The 11,164-nt window shown below is 54.0% G+C and overlaps 1 pseudogene; it reads left to right on the top strand.

Annotated features, from left to right (window-relative positions):
- The window catches only part of LOC119317773, a 27,963-nt pseudogene extending 17,091 nt beyond the window's left edge, over positions 1-10,872 (top strand).
- The last annotated feature ends 292 nt before the right edge of the window (positions 10,873-11,164 follow it).

The raw sequence follows: 11,164 nt of genomic DNA, 5'->3' as shown, positions 1-11,164 counted from the left end.
AGTAAAAGCGCATGAAATCGGTCCAAAAAACGGAAGGCAAAAAGCAAAAGCACCCACGACATCTACACAAGTATTTAAGCAAAAGCCCATGACCCGAGTTCATTACACCCTAAAACCCCCAGTGGGTGGGTGGATTTGCTATTTAACAAATTTTACACAAAGTGTCTCAGGCACCTCCAGCGCCGCGTCGTGACGTCGACGGCTCTTCCCTGGTGGCCTCCGGGTCCAGCGAGGCGCCGGTGTCCTCCTCAGCACCCGCGTTGCGGTAGACGCCCGTCTCCTCCGAGCTCCCCTCCGGATCATGGAGGAGCAAGCCGTAGTCGTCGCCGTCCACGGCCCTGCCGTCTTCTGTCCGCTCCGCATGGAACTCGTCGTGGAAGGCGAACTCGGCGATGTAGCTGGCCTGGGAAGCCGGTCCGGCCCCATCTCCAACCAACGCGCCAGGCGCGAGAAGCTGCTCGGTTGGACGGAGTCCGGCCATAGGGCCGCCGTTATTGCGGTGCCGTCCTGGGACAACCGCCCCAACTGCGTTCCCAGGACCTGCAGGCGGGCCTCAGCGGCGGCAACGATCTCCAGGAAGGTCCAGGCCACCAGCGGATCCGTCCCGGACCCAACGACGCCGGTCGGGTCGCGCTGATAGCGGACAGCTTCCTCTGCCAGCCGCTGCGTCTCCGAGAAGGCCCCTGCCGCAAAAGGAAGAAGCGAGTTAGAAGAAGAGCAACATGGAAGAAAGGCCGGATCCTGACCCGGCAAACGACAAGAAAAAGCACTTACTGGAGAAGGACTCTTCTAGGTGCCGCGCCTCAAGCAACGTACCACGCCGCTCCCGTTCGATGACGCGAGATCGGCCGCCTTGGCAAGGGCCGCCTTCAGCTCGGCGTCCTTGTCTTCGGCCTTCTCGGCCGCCTCGCAGCGACGGGCCTCGTCCTGATGGGCCCCCTCAGTCGTGGTGACTTGCCCCTGCAGGCGTTCCACCTCGGCCTGGAGCCGGCCCTTGTCGTTGGCCAGCTGGCCGCGCTGCTGGTCCGCCTCCACCAGGGCCTGCTGCGCCTCTGCCATCTTGGCGGCTTCCGCCTTAAGGAGCTCCACCTCGGCCTCGAGGCGGCCCTTGTGACCCGCCAGCTGCTCATGCAGCTGGTTGGCCTCGTCGAGAGACCGCCGAGCCGTGGCCGCCTCCGCCCTTGCCTGCGCCGCCTCGACGCCAAGACGGCCGGTGTCGACAACGAGCCGGTCGTAGCGATGACCGGCCCGGAGCAGACGAGTCAGCCATGACAGCACCTCGGCTGCGAAAAAGGACTCAGCAGAAGAAAAAAACAAGACTTAAGATTTGGCCCAACTGTTACACAGTTGGCCCGAATCTCGGGGGCTACACCCAGTGGGTGCGCTAGCGCGCCCCCACTAGAAAAGAGCACAAGAATACCTGCGGCGACGCGGAACTCCTCCTTGGCGGCAAGCTGCTCCATGAGCTCCCGGTGCTTGCCCAGGAGACGATTGTAGGCGGCGATCCGGAAGGCGTCGAGATGCTGAAGAAGGCAGAAATGAGAACAAGGCCAACACTGTAAAGATTTGACCCAACTACTACGTAGTTGGCCCGAACCTCGGGGCTACACCCAGTGGGTGCGCTGGCGCGCCCCCACAAAGAAGAAATTACAAGAAGACTTACCAGAATGACGCGCTCTAGGTCGCGCATCCGCTCCACCTCGGCCTGGGCGAAGGCCTCGAGCCGTTACGTCCGGCCTCACAGGCGGTGACTGACGGCGTCCAGCGCCGCCTCCTCCTGAGTCTGAGGCCCGAAGACAACGGCGCCCCCGCTCCGCGCCAGCTGCGGCACGGCAGCTCGGCGCCCTCCCTATCGGGGCACCAAGGCGTACTCCCCGCTGTCCGCTCGCGACGCGGCCAGCACCTCCTCCGACGCCCCCCAGCGCCGATGACGACCCGGGCGCCGGGACGCCCTGCATCGTCGTCTCCGACCCGGACGCCGGAACGCCCTGCGTCGCCGTCTCCGGCCCAGCTGCCGGGGTGGCCTCCGGCACCGCCGCCGCGGTGCCTCCTCGCCGTCCGCAGCGTCTCTTCAAAAACGACGCCGCCTCCACCACCATCAGCCCCCGCTCGCTTGACCACGTCGGCTCGCGGCGGGGTGTCATCCGCCACCTCCACGACCACCCAGTCAGGGATCACCACCTCAGCCCGGCCTCCACGGCCGCGCCCCACCGACGACGGCTCAAAGACCGTCGCCGCCACCACCGTGCCCTCCGACATCTCGCGCCAGGCCGGCTCCGCGCCGGCTCGCGCCCATGTTGCCGCCGCGTCGGTCCAAGCACGGACCGACGCCGCCTCCAGCTCCGTCGCGGCCCGGTTCCTGTCCCGCCAGGCGAAGGCTTCGGCGTCATTCTGATCCAGGCCGAGGTCCGAGTTGGCCCGTCCCTCCACCTCGGCCTGGTCGGCGAGGTCGGACCGGCTCTTGCGGAACGCGGCCCCTTCGGCGGCCGCGGCTTCGCCGCCACCCTCGCCAGTGCGATTGGCGACCTGAAGAAGAAGACAGAATGAGCAGAAAAGAAATAAGACTAGCTCAAGAAAAAGAATCTGAGCGCAAACGAGAGATGAAGCTTACCCCGCCAAGACCGGGACCGGGGTTGGCCTCCCGTCCCCGCCGCTGCGCTTCCTCTTGGCCGGCCTCCCGGCCCCGGCCGGGTCCGCCGTGCGCTTCGGGGCCCGGGGTCGCAGCGTGACCGCTGTCTTTCCCATGTGGTCGGCTCGGCGCCGCCCCACGCGAGGACCCGGCTCCGCCCGCATCGCCGCCTCCCCCGCCCAACGCCACTACACCGACAACTGGCGTCAGCACCGACCGTTCCGTGCCGTGGTCGGCAATTCAAGACACATGAAGAAAAACACGAGACTTACCCGCGCGACGCCCAGCGCCGGCGTCGGACTCGGCCTTCTCCCCGCCATGAGCCGCGGGCTCCTCTGGCGCCACCTGCGTCACCTGCAACGGGGCCCGGGTGTAAGGATGCCGAATTGCGTTCAGAAGTACCCCCCGCGTCGCGTTAGGACGGATAAGAAGGTGCGCGGCAGCAAAGTAAGAAGACCAGACACTCACCTGCGGCGCCGGATTCGACTGGCTGTACGGCGCCTTGCCGAACTGCCAGTCCTCCCCAAGGTTGGCCTTGGAGATGTCATTCACGCCACGCGCGATCTGCTCCGCGGACAACCGCGTCGACCCCATGCGGTTGGGGTTTTGAAGGCCGACCATTTCGCCGATGAGGCAGGAGCGCCCCTGAAGCGGAAGGACCCGGCACCTGATGAACGCGGCGAGGAGGTCGGTGCCGGTGAGCCCCTCCTGAGTCCTCATCACCGTCACCCGCTCACAGAGATTGACGATCTCCTGCGACGGCGCCTGGGCGAGTAGCCCCAGTTCGTCTTCGCCCGCGGCGGTGCGATAGCGAAGGCCGGAAGGTTGATGTGATCCGCACCGAGGTTGCAGACGTAGATGCAGAATCCTCCAGCGGGATCTTGGGGAAATCCGCCCCCGACCGCTTCGAGATGACGGCGGCGCCGCAATCGGCGAACTCCTCGGCCGACGGGCCCTGCTGCTTCAAGGAGAAGAAGCGCGCCCAGAGGTCGATCGTAGGCTCGACCCCCAGGTACCCCTCGCAGAGGGTGACGAAGCCGTAGAGCTGGACGATGGCGCCGACGCCAAGATGATGCGGCTGGAGCCCGAACCCGTGCTCGAAGTGCGTGAGGAAGACCACGCGCTCCCGCCCCTCGGTCCGAGGCCTCTGCTCGCCGCGTGGCAGGCGGACGCCGACGTCCGTCTCCCGCGGCAGGCGCTGCGTCGCCCGGAGTTGGGTGATGTCCTCGGAGGTGACATTCGAACCCATCCAGGAGCCCGATGGCAGCGACATGATCAAAGGAAGAAGAAGGAAGATGGACGGCGAAGGAGTTCTGCTCGGAGCAGCGGGCGCCGCAGTGCGTCAGTTGCAAAGAGCGGAGCGAGAGCAAAGGGACAGGAGGGCGCGAGCGAGAATAATGTCCGCCGCCCCCCTGTCCCCCGATTTATAACCCTCGGTTTGAACGTGGGGAAGTGGGGGAAGTGGGATCATCTGCACGCGCCCGTTCCACTACCCTGCAATAAGTGCGCACGTACACGCGCAGTAACTGCCCGGGGAAGAGCAACCGGCCCCTGGATGCCGCAATAAATCTGCGCGCTTGGGCCGAGGGCGCGCGGCGGCGGGCCCCAGCCCGTCGCTCGGTCCCGTCACGCGCGTGGCCTGTTAGGCCCCTTCGACTTTCGGGCACCACGTGGCGCCTGCGCAAAGCCCGAGGGATTGCCCCAAGATTCGCCGGACTTCTCGGTTCCCGCCACGGCCGGGATGCCACGATCCGGTTTCCGAGAAAACCGGCACTGAGTGGGTGTTGCCGGACGCGGCGCTCGCAGAATCCACCTTGCTTAAGGAGGGAACCGCGAAGGCTCACTCATCCGAAGACGGCGGACCTTCACAGCTTAGGGGACTACTGTCGGGGGATGGACCCCGGGCAGGCAACGGAACCCGAATCCTGTTCAAAAAACAACGGGGTTGGCACCGCCCCTCAATACCGTCACGCGCTTGGCCGGGTCGCTCGACCCGGCCAAGCCCCGCAAGCCGGCCAGACTAGCCGACTCGGCCCCAACAACTAGCGCAAGACAGCCGAACCCGGCACGGCCAAAGCCTCCTCGACAAGCCAGTACCACCCGTGGCGTGCTACGCAATCCAGCCGCGGGTCAACTCCCGTCCCATCCAGGCCGTATGATGGGGACGAGACTTCAGTCAACGATGACCGAGGCAACAGTGCCCCGCCCATGCCTCTGGTCAGCAGGAACGTGGCAACAGTGCCCCTCACCTACCCGCTAACCAGGGCCAGCGTGGCTACAGTGCCCCCGCCTTCATCGCTGACGACAGCAAGCGGCCACCTGACGGAGAGCACTGTACGCGACTCGACTCGGCTACGCCCTGACGATCGACAAGACGGCGCACAGTCCCCCTAGGCATGCGGGGCCCGCACCTAGGGGAACCCGGCGAACCACAAGCCCTCAGCGGGACCCAGCCCGGGTTCCCGGACACCGGCAATACGGACCCACCGACTTGTAACATTACCATTGTACCCCCGGGGGGTTGGACTATAAAACCCCCCGGGAGCCCATGATCATGGGAGACGAGCGAGAGGGCAAACAGAAAACACATACGAGAGAAGAGCAAGTAAGCATAGGACTAGCCACAAAACAGCAACACCGGAGAGAAGGAGCAGCCCAAGCCTTGGCCAGCTTCCTTCCTCCTCCATACAGCTCCAGGAGCAACATTGTACTATCAATCATCCAACTACACTCGGCAGGACTAGGGGTATTATCTCTCCGGAGAGCCCCGAACCTGGGTATGTCCGGCGTCTCGTGCCCGCTCATGCCAACCCCGCCTCTGGAGTCCACCAGCGCCCTCGAGCCTCCTCCTCTCTTTAGCCATCCCTTGGCATCTGCCGTGCGCCCACCACGTCAAGTCTCCTGTGGAAGGTTTGGCAAGGGGCTGCGGGAAGCAACTCTGGTGGCGCTTCTCCACCCCAGTGTAAAGCCGACAGGTGTTTGTTGAGCGTGTGCTTCTAGACGGTTAGAAACACCACAAGCTGAAGCACAAGCCCAAACAAACAGGGTCTTTTGAGTACCAACCAGTGCCTGAGCTGGCTAATTTCTACTCTAAGTAACAACTAGATTTTTGTCTGTGTATACCAAGGTAATTAGAAAGCATTGTACTCGGACGGATTTGACATTTTAAAACTGACTAGTTGCTTCATCTGTGTATGCTAAAGCTTGGACTTGCTTTGATGATAAATTTAACATTACAGATAAGTCTGCTTGAAAGACCTGAACTTCAGCACAGAATTAAAGCATTCTGCAGTTCTCGCTCACCTGAGCATTGGCTAAAAAATCAACCTCCAAAAAGAGCTGAGCTCCAGAAAGCTCTTGGTAACCATCTTTCATGGAAGGACCGGTAAGTGCAATCTTTTAATTGATATTCAAGTCCAGTGTTTTAGTTAAATATGCAATTATGCATTTGGAATTTGAATGATATATAACATATTCGTTGAAAACATGCGTAAAGCAGGTTCATTTTTAACCTTTAGTTGTCTTTTGAATAGCAATACCAACTAGCTATTTGATTGACAATTTGCTTGTTAATCTGATTGCCTGGTACAGTCTGATATATTTGGATCTGTAGATAAATTCGAGCGTACAGGGCTTAGTTTATCTTTAGTCAGGGGCGTTTCTGGGTAGATAAGTACTTATCCATTTATTTCCCAGCCTTAAATTGAACCATCCCTGTTTTTATCTGAATCTCGCTGGTTTGGTAAACCCTTGTCCTATTCCCAACCATATATGGCCACTAGTAATAGACTTCCTGAACATTCTTAAGGGTGGATGTAAGATGCCTTTTTCTACGTATTGCTGTGATTAGGATTTACTTTAGCAATGGATCATATATCTACTTTACCCGGTAAAAGAACATATCTACTTTTTTCTGCATTCGTTTTTTGTTTGTAAAATCATCTTGATGTTTTAAGTTGCGTGCATTTTTCATGATTCAACTTTGTAAGTACTCCCTCCGTCCCATAATATAAGAGCAGTTTTACACTAGTGTAGTGTCAAAAATGCTCTTATATTATGGGACGGAGGGAGTAACTAATAAAGCAAGGTTTAGTGGTAGAAAAACAATACACTGTAATGAAATTGATCAAAGTTTAGTTTTGAGTTTTCGACAATTCTTCCAATTTGCTGCTCGGGCCAGTGGCAATAGTCTCAATATGTAGGGTGGAAATGGATTGGATGCTGACTAGATGGTACTCTTCCCAGTTTCTTTTCCATATTTTCAAAACGAGTACAGATGCAAATACGGATGTTGTCGAACACGAGGACAGCTCGGGTGCTATTTGAATACAAATATCCTAATTTTTTTTCGAGGTTAAATATCCTAAAACTTTGACGACACACTATAGGGCACTTGATATTGCTGTTGATTGATGACATATGATGAACAGTGGTTCCCTTGATCTCTTTGGTTGTTCAAGGCTTCCAGCGGCACAATATACCAGCTAACAAGTCTTAGAGCTAGGCAGCAAACTAGTTTGGCATTTTATCTGTAAAAGTGTGGGTCATAATTAAGCGCATGGTAGATTTTTGTCCAGCTCTTTAAGCATGCATCCTGATTCCTGAAGAGCAACACCATGACGTGATTGATTACTACTGTATGGTCATGTTATTACCGTGCGCGATGGAAGCTGAAAGGAGTAGGAGCGTGCCTGCGTGGAGAAGAAAGCAAAAGAGTCGCATGGAGGGCACTAGTGTGAAGAGGGCGACGTGCAAGTTGCTTGACAAGGGATGCGACTGAGGTGTCTGATGCCAGAGTTTTGGCACTAAACTTTGTTTATTGGGCTTTTCCTTGCTAAATGGGCTGAGATCTAAGGGGACAGCCGCACTGGGTCAGGGAGCTGGATAGTTTTTACTCCGACACTGATACATTCGATTTTGAAAATTCGTATCCTCGTCTTTTTCCAATGCCACATCCGCATTTATATCTGGATATTAAGTCCCCATATTGTCAGGATCCAGATTTGATTCTGATTCGGATGCAGATATCTCACCCCGTAGTAGCCTTTTCTTGAATACGAACATCAGATAATTTGTATTATCTGGTGCTAGTTTCCACCCTTAACAATATGTTGCTCCGGTTCAGAGGGGGTGCTAGCCTCAATCCCCTGGCTGGTACATATATCTCTTTACTTTCTATGTTTATATTACCTTGTAGGCTTGTACCATGGCATATTATGTTGATTTGGGTATATTTGACTTTTTAAATCATATTTCTGTCGGTATAGTTTGCCCTTTTGGGTTTCTGTGCAAAAGTTATTGAAGCTTGATTCACTATAGTTGTTTTGTGAATGCAGCTATCCTCCCTTTTTCGATGACATTGCTGCCCGCTTGCTTCCAGTCATCCCGCTGATAATTTATAGGCTTATTGAGAATGATGCTACAGATATTGCGGACAGGGTTCTCGCATTTTATTCTACCTTTCTCGCTTTCCACCCACTGAGATTTACATTTGTGCGGGATATTCTTGCATACTTCTATGGTCATCTTCCAAGCAAGTTAATTGTCCGGATCCTCAACGTGCTGGGTGTTACCACCAAGGTAAACCCCTGTTTACTCTTTTCTGGAAACTCTTCTAGCTGTCCAGTTCTATTCATACTAATGGTGATCATTTTACAGACTCCTTTCTCGGAATCCTTTGCTCAATATTTAGGGTCTTCAAATTCTTCTATTTGCCCACCACCAGAATATTTTGCCAACCTTTTGCTAGGCCTTGTTAATAATGTCATACCTCCTTTGAGTAGCAAGTCCAAATCAAACCCAGCAGATGCTTCTGGCGGACGCACAAATTTCAGCAAGCCTCACGCATCTACGCAAGCTGGTGGAAATAGTAACGCTGATGCTCAGAGGGCATTTTATCAAAATCAGGATCCTGGGTCATACACACAGCTTGTTTTGGAAACAGCAGCTATTGAGATTCTCTCACTCTCTGTGCCAGCTTCTCAAATAGTGTCCTCTCTAGTTCAATTAATAGCTCATGTACAAGCAATGCTTATACAGTCTAATACTGGTCAAGGAATGTCTGGTGGTTTGGGCCAAAATTCTGGGCTGCCAACTTCTCCTTCAGGCGCCGGTGCCGAGTCTGCAGGTGCCAGCCGAGCAAACATTTCGGCAAGTGGAATCAGCGCTAACTTTGTTTCTAGAAGTGGCTACTCTTGTCAGCAGTTGTCTGTTTTGATGATTCAAGCATGTGGCTTCTTGCTGGCACAACTCCCACCAGAATTCCACATGCAACTTTACTCAGAAGCAGCTCGAATCATAAAAGATTGTCGTTGGCTTTCTGACAGTTCGAGACCTGTGAAAGAGCTTAACTCAGCTGTCGGTTACGCACTTCTGGACCCAACATGGGCTTCTCAAGACAGTACATCGACAGCCATAGGTACCGTAAGACATTTTTGTTTACTGTCTTTTTACCCCATTTCAGCCTAAACATTTGGGCCCATTCAGCTCAGTGTTAATTTAATACACTTATACCATTTTGTGCTTTAGTTATATGTTTGTTCTGCCTTGATTGCAGGTAACATTGTGGCCCTTCTACACTCATTTTTTAGCAATCTTCCTCAAGAGTGGCTGGAATCTTCGCATACTGTCATCAAACATCTCAAGCCAGTGACTTCAGTTGCCATGTTGAGAATTGCCTTCCGCATATTGGGCCCCTTATTGCCTCGTCTAGCCTTTGCTCGACCTCTATTCATGAAGGTATGCTTGGTTTTCCCTTTGTACTTCTAGTTACTAAGAGAATGTATAATCTCAATAATCAGAGCAAATTTACAGCTGTTTTGAACAAATTTCTACGATATATGTTACACCTGTAATCTCAATAATCAAAGCAAGATCATGTTCCAACATGGCTTCTATTCTGTCTTCTGTTTCAGAAACTTCACACTGAAAAAGCACTGCTAGCCTCTTTCCAATGTACTCCCTCCGGTCCATATTACTTGTCGCTGCTTTAACTAAAGCAGCGACAAGTAATATGGACCGGAGGGAGTAGTATTTTTTGGCTATTTAAAGACTGCAATCCTATAGGAATGTTTTCCATATATATGTTTGGAACAGGGAATGAGTTTCTAGGATTCTTACGGAATGACTCTCGAATAGTTCCTCTCGTGCATTCATATAGGCTCGCAGTCATATATCATTAGGCCCTACACTTGTCTGATTTGTTGTGTCTTTGACACAATTGAGCTGTAAGTGTGCCCTTGCTTTCTGAACGAAATAAATGAACGCATGTTATTGATTGTTCCCCACGACCGGATGTTTTCATCCATGGGAAGAGCTTCATGCAGGCTAAAAGTGGCCAGGACCCACAACATCCTCTCTTTGCTATATTTGCTAGTTTTCATCATTTTCGCACTAACAGAAACACCATTTTTCTTTACTCCACCAGCCCCTGCTCTGCTGGCTTCACCGGTGGCCCGATACATTGTTGTATGAAGTACAGTTTATTTGTTGTTCTGTACTAATTTTCTCTTGTCCTCGGGATCTGCAGACACTGGCTTTGCTGTTCAGTGTGTTGGGGGATGTGTTTGGGAAGAACTCTCAGGCCTCACCTCATGTGCCTGCATCAGAAATTGGAGACATCATTGACTTCCTGTAAGATACTCCTAATCCTCGCTGAAAATTCTCGGGCATGGACTACATGTATTTTCCCATTTTGTGCTCAATCGTTAATTCGCTGTATAGCTTCTCATATGAGCTTATGTTCTCGTCGCGAAAACAGGCATCATGCCGTCATGTACGAAGGTCAAGGCGGCCCGGTTCAGAGTACCAGCAAACCTAAAGTGGAGATACTGACATTGTGCGGGAAAGTGGTGGACATGCTTAGGCCCGACGTGCAGCATCTCCTCTCCCACTTGAAGACCGAACCAACCTCGTCGATTTACGCGGCGACCCATCCAAAGCTAGCGCAACAACACCCATCCTAATCTACAACACAACATGGATGCTGTAGAATAGTGTACGCCTGAACTGCTGCGGCTCGGCTGATCTCGCTGTACAGGCCTGAGCGCCAAGCAGTTTTAACCAGTTAACTTGCTGCCAAACCGGAACCTGGAGTTTATCTCAACGGTTAGGGGCAGATTGTCCGCTGGATCTGTGTTGTAACCCCATATATATGTAGCAGTGGTGTAGATTGCGACGTTTATCATCTAAAAATGAACTTGTCTGTCTAAAGTCAAAACATATTTACTGTCAGCGCCATGCAAGCGCTTGTGCGTTTCGTTGGTCGCTTCATGGCTGCAACTCATTGGCTGGAGTTAGCGGCAGTCGGCGGTACCAAGTACTAGTGCCTCTTTTCCTCTGATGCTGCAGTGCAGGACACGGCTCGTTTGGTCGATGGTCACGGTCAGGGGTTACCCGTCGTGACACCGATCTGAGACGAGCAAGAAAGAGTGCATCGCGTGCTTGCAAGGTTTGTCACGGAGCAGGCGCCAAGGACGACGGACTGACCCTTGTCGCCGGTGGGCATCAGACGCTCGCTGGTGTGTACCCCGTGTC

The sequence above is a fragment of the Triticum dicoccoides genome, chromosome 6A, assembly GCF_002162155.2.
Source record: "Triticum dicoccoides isolate Atlit2015 ecotype Zavitan chromosome 6A, WEW_v2.0, whole genome shotgun sequence".
NCBI lineage: Eukaryota > Viridiplantae > Streptophyta > Magnoliopsida > Poales > Poaceae > Triticum > Triticum dicoccoides.
Note: the sequence above shows the minus strand (reverse complement) of the source record. Positions and strands in the feature narration are given on the sequence as shown.